Genomic DNA, 16,759 nt, shown 5'->3' with positions numbered 1-16,759 from the left:
TGTATTACATGAAGTCTGTGATGCCAGGTGAAGTGTGACACAGGAACTCAGAGATGCCAGGGCAAGTGTGACAGATGAAGTCATGACGCCAGGGGCAGTGAGACACACTAAGTCATAGACGCCAGGGGGATGTGACGTGAAGTCAGATGTGCCAGGGCAAGTGTGACACATGAAGCCAGAGACACCAGCAAGAGTATGACACATGAAGTCAGAGACGACAGATTGAGGGTTATGCATGTCATCAGAGGCAACAGGGGGAGTATGAAACACAAAGTCATAGAAGCCATGGGGAGCGTGATACACGAAGTCAGAAAACACAGCTGAAATGTGAAACAAGTCAGAGACACCAGGGGAAGTGTGACCCAAAAAGCCAGAGACATCAGGAGGAGTGTGACACACAAAGCCAGAAACGTCACTTGGTGTGTTACACACGACGTCAGAGATGCCAGGGGGAATGTTACACATGAAGTCACAGACATCCAGGGGATAGATATGCACAAAGTCAAAGACGCCATGTGGAGTCTGACGCATGAATTCGGAGATGCCATGTGGAGTGTTACACACAAAGTCAGAGACACCAATGTGAGAGCTACACATGACATCAGAAACGCCAGGGGTAGTGTTGCACATGGAGTCACAGACACCAAGGTGAGTGTTATGCAGGATGTCAGAGACACCAAGGGGATGGTGACACACAAAGTCAAAGATCACGGGTCGAGTGTGACACCCACGTCAGAGATGCCACAGGGAGTTTTAAACAAGAAGTCAGAGATGCCAGAGGGATTGTTATATACAAAGTCAGAGACGACAGGGGGAAGGTACGCACAAATTCAGAGATGCCACGGGGAGTGTTATGCAAGAAGTTTGAGAAGACAGGGCGACTGTTACCCATGAAGACAGAAATGCCACGGTGTAGTGTTAGTCATGAAGTCAAATACACTATGGGGAGTGTTCTGAACTAAGACATAGACACCAAGGGGAATGTTACACAGGACGTCAGAGAGACCAGTGGGAGTGTTACGCATGAAGTCAGAGACAACAGGGGTAGTATTACCCACAGGGTCCGAGACAACTGTGGATGTGTTAAACACAAAGTCAGTTACAACAGTGGGATTGTTACGCACAGTGTCAGAGACGACAGGGTGAGTGTTACGCATGATGTTAGAGAAGCCACGGGGAGTATGATACACGAGGTCAGGGACGTGATGCAGAGTGTGACACACGAAGTCAGAGACACCATGTGGAGTGCTACACACGATGTCAGAGATGCCAGGGGGAGTGTTACACAGGAAGTCAGAGACACGAGGGTGTTTGTGACTGACGATGTCAGAGACACCACAGGGAGTTTTACACATGAAGTCAGAGACGACAGGTGAAGTGTGACAGAGTCAGAAGACGCCAGGCAGATTGTGACTCACGAATTCAGAGACACCACCACGAGTGTTACAATTGAAGTCGAACACGTCAGGGGTAGTGTGACACATGAAATCGGAGACGCCCGTCAGAGTGTTACAAAAGAAGTCTGAGACACCACAGGGGAGTCTTACACTCAAAGGCAGAAAGGCCACATTGGGTGTTACACGTGAAGTCAGAGACACCAGAGGGTGTGTACCACACGAAGTCCGAGGTGCCACTTGGAGTGTTAAACACAAAGCTAGAGGCACCATGGGTTGTGTTACACACCAAGTGAGAGACACAATGTGGAGTTTTACACACCAAGTCTGAGACTCCATGGGGGAGTGTTACACACGAAGGAAGAAATGCCATGTGGAGTGTTACACGTGAAGCTAGAGACACCAGGGGGAGTGTTATGCATGAAGTCAAACACACCATGGGTATTGATACACATGAAGGCAGAGACGCCACAGGGAGTGTGGCACAGGAAGGCAGAGATGCCATGTGGAGTGTTACACAGGGAGTGAGAGACACCAGGGTGAAGGTTACACGCAGAGTCAGAAACACTACATAGTGTATTACACTCGAAGTCTGAACACCAGGGGGGGGTGTGACACATGAAGTCAGAGACCCAAGGTGTAGACTGACACATGATGTCAGAGACGACAGGGGGAGTGTGATACACAAATTCAGAGATGCCATGTAGAACAGTACACACGATGTCAGAGATGCCACGTTGGGTGTTACACATGAAGTCAGAGACGGCCGAGGGAGCGTTACACATGAATTCAGAGACACCAAGTGGAGTGTTACACACGGAGTCAGAGACACCAGTGGGACTGTTACACAAGAAGTCAGAGACGGCACATGGAGTCTTACACACGATGCCAAAGACTCCAAGGGGGCTGTGACACACGAAGTCAGAGACATCAGGGGAGTGTTACACACCAAGTCAGTGACGCCTGGGAGAGTGTTACACACAAAGCAGAGACGCCACGGTGCAGAGTTGGACAACATGTCAGAGACATCAGGGAGTGTTACACATGAAGTTAGAGACCAGGGTGAGTGTGACACACGAACACAGAGACTACAGGTGGAGTGTTAAACACGATGTCAGATACGCCAAGGGGAGTCTTACAAACGAACTCAAAGACACTAGGGGGGATGTTACTCACAAAGTTAAAGACGCCAGGGAGAGAGTGACACACTAATTCGGAGATAACATAGAGTGTGTGACACACAAAGCCACGGGGGAATGATACTCACGAAGTCAAAGACACCCAGGGGAGAGTGACACACGACTTCTGAGGTGACTTGGGGCTTGTGACACATGAAGTCAGAGATGCCATGGGGTATTGTAATGCATGATGTCCATCACACCATTGGATTTGTGACAATCGATGTGAGAGGCAACAGCTGGAGGGTGACACGTGAAATCAGAGATGACACTGGGAATGTTACACACGAAGTCAGAGCTGCCTGGGAGACTGTTACACATGGAGTCAGAGATGCCACAGGGGTGTGTTAGGCACACAGTCAACAACACAAGGGGGAGTCTTACTTAGGCAGTCAGAGACGCCATGGCGAGTAAGACACAAAGACACATGAAGTCAGAGATGACACTGGGAACGTTACACATGAGGTCAGAGAAGCCTGGGAGAGCGTTACACACGATGTCAGAGACCCCAGTGTGAGTGTAACACATGAAGCAATAGACGGCAGGGGGAATGTGATGAATGAAGTCAGACACGAGGGGAAGTGTGACACAAGACTACAGGTGGAGGGTTAAACAGGAAGTCAGACATGCCAGGGGCAATGATACGAATGAAATCAAAGACACCAGGGGGAGTGTTTTGCACGTAGTTAAAGATACCAGGTGGAGTGTTACACATGAAGTCAAAGACACCTGGGAGAGAGTGACACACAAAGTCACAGATGCCACAGGGGAGTGTTATGCAAAAAGTCAAAGACACCAGGTGGAGTGCTACACACGAAGTCAGTGACACCAAGGGGAGTGTGACACACAAAGTCAGAGATGCCACCAGGAGTGTGACACGCAAAGTCAGAGCCGCCATGGGGATAATTACACATGGTCTCAGACACCCCAGGGGGCGTGTGAAACACGAAGTAAGAGATGCCAGGGCCAGTGTTACAGATGAAGTCACTGACACCAGGGGAATTGTGACACATGAATTCAGACACGCTACATGCAGTTATACCCATGACGTCATAGATGACAGGGGGAGTGTGACACACGATGTCAGAGACGCCAGGGGAAGAGTTACAGAAGAAGTCAGAGAGGACAGGGGGAGTGTCACAACAACATCAGAGATGCAACAGGCAGTATGATGCCAGATTTCAGAGATGCCACGGGGAAGTGTTACACACGCAGTCACAGACGACAGGGGGAATGTTACGCCCAAAGTCACAGATGACGGGGGAGTGCTACACATGAAGACAAAGATGAAAGGGGGACTCTTACAGACGAAGTCAGAGACATGATGAGGTAGTGTTAGGCACAAAATCAAACACACCAGGTGGAGTGTTACGAGCAAATTCAAAGACACCGGGGGAGTGTTACACAGGACGTCAGAGAGACCAGTCAGAGTGTTACGTGTGAAGTCAGAGATGACGGACAGAATTATGCATGAACATAGAGACACCTGGAGGTGTGTTACAGACAAAGTCAGTTACACCATTGGGAGTGTGACACACGATGTCAGAAACACCAGGGGTAGTGTTACACAGGAAATCAGTGGCACCCTTGTGTGTGTGACAGGTGAAGTCAAAGACGCCACTGGAAGTGTGACACACGAATACAGACGCCAGCTGAAGTGTGACATATGATGTCAGAGGCACCAAAGGGAGTGTTATATACAAAGTCAGAGACAACAGGGGGAGTGTTGCAAACAAAGTCCAAAAGCCACTGGGGTCAGTAACACAGGAAGGAAGAAATGCCATGTGGAGGGTTACACACAATGTGAGATGTGCCACGGGGAGTGTCAGACATGAAGTCAGAGATGCCACGTGGAGTGTTACACACGAAGTCAGAGACACTACAGGGAGTGATACGCACGGAGTCAGAAATGCCACGCGGTGTGTTACACAAAAAGTCAGTGACACCATTGGGAGTATAACACACAAAGTCAGAGATGCCAGATGGAATTTGACACACAAAATCAGAGACCCAAGTTGCAGTGTGCCACACGAAGTCAGAGATGACAGGGCAAGTGTGACTCACAAACTCAAAGACACAATGGAGAGGGTGACACATGAAGGCAGAGATGCCACCGGCTGTGTTACACCCGAAGTCAGAAACGATAGGGGTAGTGTGACACACGAAATCAGAGACACCACAGGGAGCGGTACAGACAAAATCTGAGACATCAGGTGGAGGGTGACATAAGTCAGACACACCAAGGGTAGTCTTACACACAAGTCAGAGACACCAGGGTGTGTGTTACATGTGAAGTCAGAGACGCTACTGGGAGTGTGACATACGAAGTCAAGACTCCAGAGTAAGTATGACATATGAAGTCTGAGAACCCAGGGGAAGAATGACTCACGAAGTCAGAGGCGTCAGTGTGGGTATTACAAAGGAAATTAGGGATGCCAGGGAGTGCGATGCATGAAGTCGGAGACAACAGGTGGTTTGTGGCACATGAAATCACAGACACCCCGGGGAGTATAACACAGGAAGTCAGAGACGCCAGGGGGAGTCTGACACATGAAGTCAAATGGCACATGGAGGATTACACACAATGTCAGAGACACCAGGGGGTGTGTTACGCACAGAGTCAGAGATGCCATGCGGAGTTTTACACACAAAGTCAGAGAGACCATGAGGAGTGTTACACACGAAGTCTCTGAAGCCAGGGGAAGTGTTACCCATGAATTCACAGACCAGGGGGAGTATTACTCACAAACTCAGACGTGCCACGGAGGTGTGTTACACATGAAGTCAGAGACGCCAGGAGAGAGTGTTGTGTATGATGTCAGAGACCCCAAAAGGAGTGTTACCCATGATGTCAGAGACACCAGGGTGTGTGTTACACACGAATTCACAGACCCCACGGGCAGTGGGCAAACAAAGTCAGAGACGCAATGGGGAGTGTTTCACACGACTTCATAGAAGGCAGGAGGAGTGTGATAAATGAAATCAGAGACAAAAGGGGAATAGTAACGCATGAAGCCCGAGATGCGAGGAGGAGTGTTACAGTCGATTTCAGAGACACCTGGTGGAGTGTTACATGAGAAGTCAGAGACGCCAGGGGAGAGTGCTACACACGAAATCAGAGACACGAGGGGGATAGTAACATACGAAGCCAGACATGCGAGGAGGAGTGTTACAGATGACGTCAGAGGCGCCATATGGAGTGTTACATATGAAGTCAGAGACACCAGGTGGGGTGTTTCACAGGGTGGGGGATGCCAGGTGTTGTGGGACACATGAAGTCAGACACCACATGGGGAGTGTGATGCATGAAGTCAGAGACATGAGCTGGAGTCTTACACATGAAGTCAGAGACACCAGCAGGAAAATGACTCTCTTTGTTGGAGACGCCATGGAGAGTGTTACAAAGTCAGAGACTCCACAGGGGAGTGTTACACACGAAGTCAAAGACAACAGGGGGAGTGTTACCCACAATGTCAGAGAGACCAGTGGGACTGTTATGCATGAATTCGGAGATGACAGGGGGAGTGTTACAAATGAAGTCAGTGACACCACAGGGAATGTGACACACGTTGTCAGAGACGACCGGTAGAGTCTGACACACGAAGTCAGGGACGCCACGGCGAGTGTTATACACAAAGTCAGAGATGCCACAGGGAGTGTTACACATGATGTCAGAGTCTTCACGGGGACTGTGACACACGATGTCAGAGATGCCAGGGGGAGTGTTACAACGAAGTCAGAGACCTAAGGGGGAGTGTTATGCACGATGTGAAGGACACCAGGAGGAGTGGTACACACGAAGCCAGATATACCAGTGGGAGAGTGACACATGAAGTCAAAGAGGACAGGGGGAGTGTGACACACAATGTCCGAGATGCCACGGGGAGTGTTACACATGCAGTCAGAGACACCAGGTGGTGTGTGAGTTATATTGAGTAATATTTGTAGAAATATTTTGCTGTCCCGCAGAGGAGAGGTGAGTGGAGACCAGGGATTCTCTAAAGAAACTAAATGCCGAGGACAGACTCCATGACAGAGAATGATCTGGCCCAGAATGTCAATAGTGCTGAGATTGACGCACTCTGAGAGAAAGAATATCTATACTTTTAACATTTATACCATTCTTTAGATTGCTTCCCTGAAGTTATAACACTTTTCACTTCTCTCAGAAAAATTAGAGCACCCCATTGCTATCTGTTTAAAAGTTTTAAGCTCAATCAACAGGACAGCTCTTTAAGTGTTTCCCCAAAACTAGTATCAAGTTGAGTTTAAGAGTCGTATATTTGGTCACCATTTTGATTGGCCTAATAATTTTATATGCCCAAATAGTATATCCATGTTGTTGTTCCATTATCAGCCTTTCAAATAAATTTTAAAAATTTACGTATCTCAACAGATATTTGGAAAATATATTGGCCATTAAAATATTTTAACTTTTATTTAGTTACTATGTCTGTCTTCACACATCTGAGTTTCTTACCTTAATTAAGATGATTTGGCCCACTTGTAGATGTTAGTACACAGTTTCTTTAGATGTTCACTCAAAAGTGTTGGTTACTCCCACAGTGAGTAGGTAACTCCTTGATTTTTTTGTAACATGACTGAAGGAGGAGAACAACTTTACTTTCTTCCAGGCAGATATCCATTTGTGCCAACATTTATTCAACAATTCAGTATTTCCAAATAAATTGAAATACAACCTTGCCATATACTAAATGTAGCTATGTATTGAAGCCTAAGTCCTGATTGTTTCAATAGATACTAACTGAGTGTCTGCTATATGCCACAATGCTCAGGAACAGTTTATATTATATACTTTGATGTCTATGCCTTAGTGAATTTAATTACTAATCCATGCAGATGTCATTAAACTATTGCTTCTTTATATCTTCTTTCGCTTACTTTTTGATGCTCCACTCAATTTTCTGAATATAGTTGTTTGAAATCACTCTATTTAACCTGGTTTTGTTCTCCCTACCATGCCCTTTTTTCATAACTTCACATTCACTTAAATTTGTTGCTATATAAGTGAACATATATTTACATACACTTGTGAAAATACAAACATGAAGAAACCAAATGAGTTCTTGCTCATTTGATATTTGTGATATAATTTCAAAGGCAGAGTACAGTGAAATAAATGTGTGTATGACATAATGTCCTCAGGGGTAAATCATCTGAAGAAAGTTCTTCAGTGTAAAGGATGGAATTGCCCTATTGAGTGCAGGATTTTATAGGGCATAGTCAGAGGGGGCCTTTGCATGTTGCATAAGGACCATGGCTGGGATTATAGTGTGCCTATTGGATTGATCAAAAATGAGATCAATACTCAAAGTACAAGAAAAACAAAGAAAAGACGCCACATAAGAGAAATGATAAAGGGGCTTGCCTCATGTTCTACCCAACCATATAAAAACGAACTGGTCCAATAAATGTAGAATAGGCACAGAAAAAGTGAGTCTTCTAATGTTTAGTATTAGAAATACCCAATTTTGGTTGTATTTTGTATATCTCATTTTGGGAATTACTGGTTTATTTCCTTTGGTCATTTTTCACTTGGGGTGTTCAATCTGTAAGGTATTTCACACCATAAATTTATCACTCCCTTTGCCTTTTGGACAAATTTCTTTTTTCTCTTTTATTATTTTTGCTTGGCATAAAGGATGTAAATTAATCAAGGTTGTAAAGTGGCCAGAACTACACTCTTTCTCATTTTGAGCCTTGATTCTCTAACACAACCATCTTCCTCAAGGTCTTTGCACTGGCTGTTCCTTCTGCCAGGCACACACTTTCCCAGGTAAGCTTGTGTCTCCTTGTCACTCCTCTTTCTCGTCTGTTCAAATGTCACCTTGTTTTCAGGTCTTGCCTGAACTCCTAATAAAAAATAAACCCCTATTCACTCTGCTCTTTGTACATGCTTCCTTTTCTTCATAGTATCTGTCACCTTCGGGTATGTTATACTATTATTTTTATTTGATTATATTCTTTCTCTATCACTAGATTGTAGGGATTTTTGCTTTTCAGCATTCTATACTCTGGTCAGTGCCTGGATGATGGTCTATATTTGATATATATTCCTCAATTCATGAAAGATACTTAATAAAACAGTAGTATACATTATGCTTGTGGAACAAGTTGACAGTGGAAAAGGAATTCCTAATGAGAAATAGCATTAAGGATGCTCAAATGGAGACCAGACCATACGCCAAATATTGAAACTTATTTAATGATTATAAAATATAAAGGTAGCATTTATGGTAGGTTACTAGTCCCTGCTTGTGTGAAAATTAGTCATTTATTTTTTCTATTTCCTGGTAGTCACTTCCAAAATGTGAAACCAAAGAATGACACACATTTTTCAGAAATTCTTCTTCTCAGACTTTCAGAGGAACTGGAATTACAGCCCTTCATATTTCAGCTTTTCCTCTCCATGTATCTGATCACTGTTTTTGGAAACCTGCTTATCATCCTGACCACCATCTCTGACTCCCACCTGCACACACTCATGTACTTCTTCCTCTCCAGCCTGTCCTTTGTAGACACCTGTTTCACCTCCACCACCATCCCAAAGATGCTGCTGAACATGCAGACCCAGAGCAAAGGCATAACCTATGAAGGCTGCATCACCCACGTGTATTTTTACATTTTCTTTGCAGGACTAGATGACTTTCTTCTGACAGTAATTGCCTATGGCTGGTTTGTAGCCATTTTCCACCCCCTGCACTACATGATGGTCATGAACCCCCAGCTCTGTAGACTGGTGGTCCTGGTGTCCTGGATCATGAGTGCCTTGTATTCCTTGTCACAAAGCTTAATGGTGTTGTGACTTTCTTTCTGTTCAGACTTGGAAGTCCCCCAATTTTTCTGTGAACTCACTCAGGTGGTTCAAAGTGCCTGTTCTGACACTTTTCTCAATGACATGGTGATGCATTTTGTGGCTGTGCTCCTGGCTGGTGGTCCCCTTGCTGGCATAATTTACTCACACTCTAAGATAATTTTCTCCTTTTGTGGAATCTCATCAGCTCAGCGGAAGTATAAAGCCTTTTTCACCTGTGCATCTCACCTCTCAGTTGTCTTCTTATTTTATTGTACAAGCCTAGGAGTGTAGCTCAGCCCTGCTGCTACCCACAGCTCACACCCAATGCAACAGCTTCAGTAATGTACACCGTGGTCACACCGATGCTGAGCCCCTTCATCTACAGTCTGAGGAATAAAGACGTAAAGGGGGCGCTGGACACATTCTTTGAGCCATCCGCAGCTCTAAAAGGACTAATTGTCCTGGGTCTGAAGAAGTGGCCTTGATTGCAGGACTAAATGTTTCAGGGCCAGAAAGTGTTTTCTTCCACCATTCTTAGATCAGATGGTGGAAGTAGAACTTGCTTCTTCTATTTTTTCCATGAGTGTCCATTTCTTTGACTTCAAAATTTTATACAATTTAAGTAACTCACTTTTTAAGCTTTCTGCTTAGTTTGACATATAGGCGGTTTTCCCATCTGTACTTTCCTGCTTAACAAAAAGTTTGCCAACTTTGTATTAGTAACTGTTGGAAATTCCTTTTTCTTTCGTGGGGCAGCATGGATTTCTTAAGAATAATTACTTCTCTAACGACATATTATCTGAAGTAACGTTTCTGTTGTTTTCCAGAAAGAATAGTCACAAGTTGTATTTGTCATATGACAAAAACCTGCAATTGACAACCAAGGCAATTTGTATAATTTTATAAGAAGAGGAAGTGAAAAGCCACTGTTTTTCACATTTGTGTATGGCATACCTTTTTATGTCACTACCTTAACTTCCTATCCTGATAATGTAGACTTTAACATATAACGTGATTCATAGACAGTAACTGAGTTTTATTCTCCTTATTAGGATCCTGTTCTCTTATTCAGATATGTGTCCACAGTGCCTACCATAATAACTGGCAAAACGATTATCAAATACATGACTCCAAGTGGAGTCTGCAAACATAAATTGGAATAAATAGATTGATTTAATTTGGCCTTTGAGTCAGAGTGCAGCTTAAATAAAACAAAGAATAATTTTAAATTATACTTTGTATTACTAAGTAAAATAATTCTTTTTCCAGCTACACATCTACACCTTGAAGTCTGGAAGATTGATGCCCATGTGTAAGTAGGTTTTTTCATTGGGATGGAGGATAGGTCTGTGGGTTTAAGCTTTTTTAGTGGATTATCTTCCTTTTCATCTTGGAAATTGTCAGTGCTGCCTATAATTAATACCCCTTCCATGACTCTAAATAAAATAAAAATTTTGTCATAACCACTAAATGGACCATGAATAGCAATGTCAATATCATCCTTTATATAACATACATCTATCTTCATGGTCAACTAGACTCTCTAGAGAACTTGCAGTCCTCTCCATCCATGTGATTCAGAGTCACAAGTTTTACACAAAACTTGCATGTCCTTCCAACCTCTCCTGCTTGCCTGGAAAGAAGCCTCAGTGGAGTAGAATTTTAATACAGTTATCTGATATAAACTTCAATAACAGAGTAATCGTGGATGCTAGCTTTAAATATCAGAACAAGTGCCTCAAAGTATAAGAAGCAGATTATTATAATTGCCCTCTGTTCTGTTCAATCTTGTCTTTAGTTAGCTATTGCTGCATTCCAAGCCAACCTTATAGCAAATGGTAATAAAATGCCTTTATTATCTAATGAGATAGTATGGTGGGGAGTTCTGATTTCTGCTGGGCTCCTCATGAGTCTATATTCAGCCACAACTCTCTACCTTGTGTTTCTAAAGCTCATCCATGATGCTGTGTTCAGCTGTATTGCACTTCTCTCTTCAATCAACATATGATAGTTTACTCCATTTATATATGTAGACTAATCTCATAGTTTATGCAAAAAATAGTTTATCAAATGGAAATTCCCTTAATTTAACTTCACAGTTCTATATCCGTACATGACACTTTGCTTTCATCTTAGTTATAAGACATATCTCCCAGGTGTGACTCAGCTGCCTGTGCTCTGGATTCAATTCTGAAGCATGCAGTATGAGAACTTTCTAACTCTAACTTATTAGAATATAATTTCATACAATAAACTGCATGAATTTAAAGTGTAAAACTTGCTGAATTGAAAGAGATATACAAATTAAAAGTACATAGCGTATATTCCCTTTTTATATAAATTGAAAGGTGCATAATAAGTTTAACAGTTCTGTTGTGTGAGTGTTAAAACTTTAATCTCCCTTAGCCTCAGTTTTCTTATTTCTGAACATAATATGGGACATCAAATGTAACTTCAGACAGACGTTGTGAAGAATAAATGAAACGTGCAGAAATAACTTCATCGATACAAAAGAAAACATTTGAAGGTAAAAGGTGTGCATAGCACATGGGGCAAATCAGGCTGGAAAAAGTGCAAATTATTATTTTGTGTGAAAAGCCAAGTGTTACTCTTATGTATTAAATCAATTCTATACACACACACACACACGACTTCTTTTTACACAAGACAATGGGAAAACATTAGTTTGGTGAGGAAGAGTAAAAATATGTATTTCTATTTTTGTAGTTTTGTGATGGCTTCTTTTTTTTTCATTTATTACTCCCAACAGTCCTGGCCTATAGGTACTGAGTTACTGGCTCAAGGAATAAATCAGGGTATGTGCATATCTTGTTAAAATTGATCATAACAAGTTCACATCATTAGCCTGTTTTTACAGCTGAAGTAAACACATCTTGGGTGAAGTATATCTTCAACTTCACCTGCTTCGTAAGTGGTGATGGTATTTCCCAAACCTCCTATTTCCTTATTCTGGAGACAAAGTCCTGTGGCTTTCATAGGAGAATTTGTCCTGCTTAAAAATGTTTTGGACGCATGCTATATAGGCCTTATATAACCATACATGAAACTTACATGGGGGAAATTATAATTAGCTCATCATTATAAAAGTATGAGGCATTCTTTTGGAAACCTATAGAGGTATTGAATTGGCCAACTCCCAGCTGTCTGTTGAAAGCAGCACATGTGTGAGAACCAAAGAGAGGCAGCTTGTTATGATGAAGTGGCAGCTGTTAAACTTGGTCAGGCTTTTTGCTCTCTGTGAAAAGTGGATGCAATAGTACCCCTGAGAGATTTTTATTGGTATATAAATTTTATTTAGATAATGTCTGACAATAATATCTGACTTGAAAATAATGGAACGCAAAAATAATAATAGCAATATTTCTGAAAGTGATAGGGGACATCTAAGGAGCTTTTATGATATTCTGGGCACTTTCCTAAGTGTGTTTACACATTGAGTTATCTAATCCAGACCAGGTGCTATGAGAGAGAGTACATTCTTCTCAGTTTGATAAAGATAGAGAGACTGAGTCTATAGTATAAAATGCCCACTTCACACACTGATGGAAACCAGTATTTTTATCCAGATAAGAAATCCAAGCCATGCTCTTAATCACTCAAGTTATTGGTTTTTCCCTCTAGCTAAAGAACCTCAAAAAATATCCAGAACATAAGAAGTTTTATTTCAATGATTAAAAATCTACAGGTAATATCTTGATAATGAGGGTGAAATTTTCTCCACTGCACCAGAAGCCACATACATAAATAATTAGTGATAAGAATACTTTTATAATGTGACAGCTTATTCATTATTAGAAGTCTGTATTTACTATCAAATATGCATTAAAAAAAAAAAAACCCTGACCATTGAAGGGCACAAATTTGCATGTACTGATTAAAATAATCCATAACCAATCTATAAATCAAAATTAGGGTGAGTTTATTATGTGAGCCAGTTTTGAGGACTTAGCCTGGAGTAGAAAGAACAAAGGCCTTTTCTACTTGTGTCCCTCACGTCCTCCTGGTGTCTGTCTTCTTTAGCTCATGATTTTACATGTACCTATGCCACCTGCAATCTCTGCCACCATCTGGGACATCGTCCTTTCTGTTTTCTATTCCACAATGCCCCAACTCTTCAACCCTATTTTCTATGGTCTCAGAATTGAGCAAATAAAAGGTGCCATCAAGAAAATCATGAAGAGATGATTATTTTATTCAGGATATGCATAGGAAATTGCTGAGACTCACCCTAAATTAGCCAGCGCTGGTGGTCTAGTGCTTAAGATTTGTCACTCTCAGCACCATGGCCTGGGTCCATTTCCCAGTCAGGGAGCCACACCACCCATTTGTCAGTTGTCTTACAGTGGTGGACGCATGTTACTGTTATGCTGAATGCTATGCCACCAGTATCTCAAATACCAGGAAGGTCACCCATGGTGGAAGGGTTTCAGTGGAGCTTCTTCATTAAGACAGACCAGGAAGAAGGACCTGACCACCCACTTACAATAAAATTGGCCATGAAAACCCTATAAATAGAAGGAGAACATTGTCTGATACAGCACCAGAAGGGGAGAGGATGGTGCACAAAGACCAGGCAGAGTTCAGTCTGCTGTACACAGGGTTGCTAGGAGTCAGAATCTACTCCATGGCACTAACAACAACATCCTAAATTATTGAGTGAAATTCATATTTTCAGCAATATGTTGAGATAACTTATTGGGATTATATAGATATAACTGATGTAAATTTAATAAATGATGTCATTAAAATATGTCATATATTGGGGCTGCCCCAGGTGCATAGTGATTAGGTTTGTGTGCTCCAGTTTGGTGGTCTGGGGTTCTTGGGTTCAGATACTGGGTGTGGACCTACACATTGCTTGTCAGCCATGCTGTGGCAGTGTCCCACATACAAAATAGAGGAAGATTGGCACAGATGCTAGCTCAGGACCAGTCTTCCTTACCAAGAAAAGTACATATATATCTCATTTACAAAAATATTTTCTTTCTGAAGATTTTGGATTATCTGAATATGCCACTGGGTAAAAGATCTGGTGTTATGAATTACAGATCCCCACTCATGCTTTGAGAAGTTAGGAGCTCTCACTAAAAGTTTCAGTTTTAAAAAGCCAAAAAGGTTCTCTTTAGAAATATTTTATGTTAAACTTCTGTTCTATATTTATCCACTGTTCAAATTTTTACAAATTTAGAATGAAAAGTGTATCAGTTAATTTTGAAAGACCACATTTGATGTTATAGAAGAAATAAAAATATTCAGTTACATACTTATTCAAAAATAAATATGAAAAATATATGTTCTTTTGAATATCATAAAATATAAATGAAATGTATGCTGTGGAAAAAGTAGTGGGTTTGGTGGGAGTATGGAATCATGTATGAGAGTATCAGAAATATTTTACACAGCTTTCCTCATATGGCAAGAAAAAATATAGATATGTTGTATTGTCATCAGACAAAAATTTTCTCAAAATATGTTCAAATGGTTTGGGTTTAAATGTACCTGCTTATGCTTTAAACATCTTTTGCTAGGTTGATTAAAAGAATGTACGAATTTTCACTGCCCATTTATTATCACATACTTCTCCGTACATTCATTAAGACCATTGAGGAGTAATGTTTTGCTTTCTGATGATGTCATATGAAAGATTATTTCATTGCCAACAGTATCAGCCATAATATGGTAGGTTACACTGTAATGGTTAGGAACCCCCAAAATCTCAGTAGCTTTATACAACAAAGGTTGTCTTCTAGCTCACAATATCTGCCAAATATGGGTCAGTAGGGGGGCTGTCTGCATTGGATGCACCTGACCGAGTCATTGAAAGTAAGAAATCAATCACATCGAAAATTGATTTGTAAGCATTTACTTAAAAAAAGCAAGTAGGAAAAGAAATAAGAGCACTCACCACTCAGAAGCTAAGTGACTACTTTACCAGATATCTGAAAATATCAACTTCATGAGTTCTTTTCTAAATATGGATATAATATAAGGTAGTCCCCTGCCTACGTTCTCAGAGGATTTTTGCATCCACAGTGAGAGAGACCCTTGAACGCACATGTAGACAAACATCTAGCAAATATTTAAAAAAAAAACTCACACGAAATCAGAGGCATCAGTGTGAGTTTTGCACAAGAAGTCCAAGACTCCATAAGGTAGTGTTACACTGGAAGGCAGAAAGGAAAAATTGAGTGTTACATGTCAAGTCAGAGACACCGGGGTGTGTGCTACACACGAAGTCTGCGATGCCACATGGAATGCTACACATGAAGTCATATACACCACGCGGAGTGTTACAAAATAAGTCAGAGACAGCAGGAAGTGTGTGACATACAAAGTCAGAGATGCCAGGGGCTATGTTACACACAAAGTCGGAGTCTCCAGGGGAGTGTGATACAGGAACTCAGGGATGCCAGGCAGAGTATGACACACGAAGTCAGAGACAGCAAGGGGATTGTTATATGTGAAGTCATAGATGCGGGTGGAGTGTGACACATGAATTCACAGATGCAAGGGGAAGTGTGACACATGAAGTCAGAGGTGGCAGGTGGACTGTTACATATGAATCTGAGACACCAGGGGGAATGTGACACAAGAAGTCAGAAATGCCAGGGGGTAGGGTAACACAGGAATTCAGGGACACCAGGGTGTGGGTGACAGATGAAGTCACAGATGCCAACGAAGTGTGAAACATGAAGTCAGAGACACTGGGGTTTGTGATACACAAAGTCAGGGACAACAGGCAGAGTGTGACACAAGAAGTCTGAGATGCAACAGAGGAGTGGAACACACAAAGTAGAGACACTGGGGTTTGTGACACACGATATCAGAGATGCCAGGGGGCATGTTACATGTGAACTCAGAGACACAATTTAGATTGTTACACACGAAGTCCGAGACGCCCGGTGGTGTGTGACACACGAAGTCAGAAACAACAGGGGTAGTCTTACACAGGAAGTCAGAGACACGAGAGAGTGTGTGACTCTCTAAGTGAGAGACGCCAATGGGGAGTGTTATGCACAAAGTCAAAGACACCAGGGAGACTGTCACATAGGAAGTCAGAGACGCCACATGGAGTGTTATACATGAAGTCGGTGGCACCAGTGGGAGGGTGAAACATTAAGTTATAGATGTCAGTGAGAATCTGATGCATGAACTCAGAAACACAAGAGGGAGTGTGACACTGGAAGTCAGAGATGCCATGGCGTGGGTTCCACATGAAGTGAGAGAGACCACGGGGGAGTATTATACACGAAGTCAGGGATGCTAGGGAGACTGTGATACACGAAGTCAGAGATGGAATGTGGATTGTTATACACGAAGTCCGAGATGCCATGGGAGTGTTACACACG

General features: G+C 42.3%; 1 pseudogene; it reads left to right on the top strand.

Annotated features, from left to right (window-relative positions):
- The first annotated feature begins 8,909 nt into the window (after positions 1-8,909).
- Positions 8,910-14,943, top strand: LOC124232745 (olfactory receptor 7A10-like; annotated as a pseudogene).
- Positions 14,944-16,759: the final 1,816 nt, after the last annotated feature.

Source organism: Equus quagga, unplaced genomic scaffold, assembly GCF_021613505.1.
Source record: "Equus quagga isolate Etosha38 unplaced genomic scaffold, UCLA_HA_Equagga_1.0 1113_RagTag, whole genome shotgun sequence".
NCBI lineage: Eukaryota > Metazoa > Chordata > Mammalia > Perissodactyla > Equidae > Equus > Equus quagga.
Note: the sequence above shows the minus strand (reverse complement) of the source record. Positions and strands in the feature narration are given on the sequence as shown.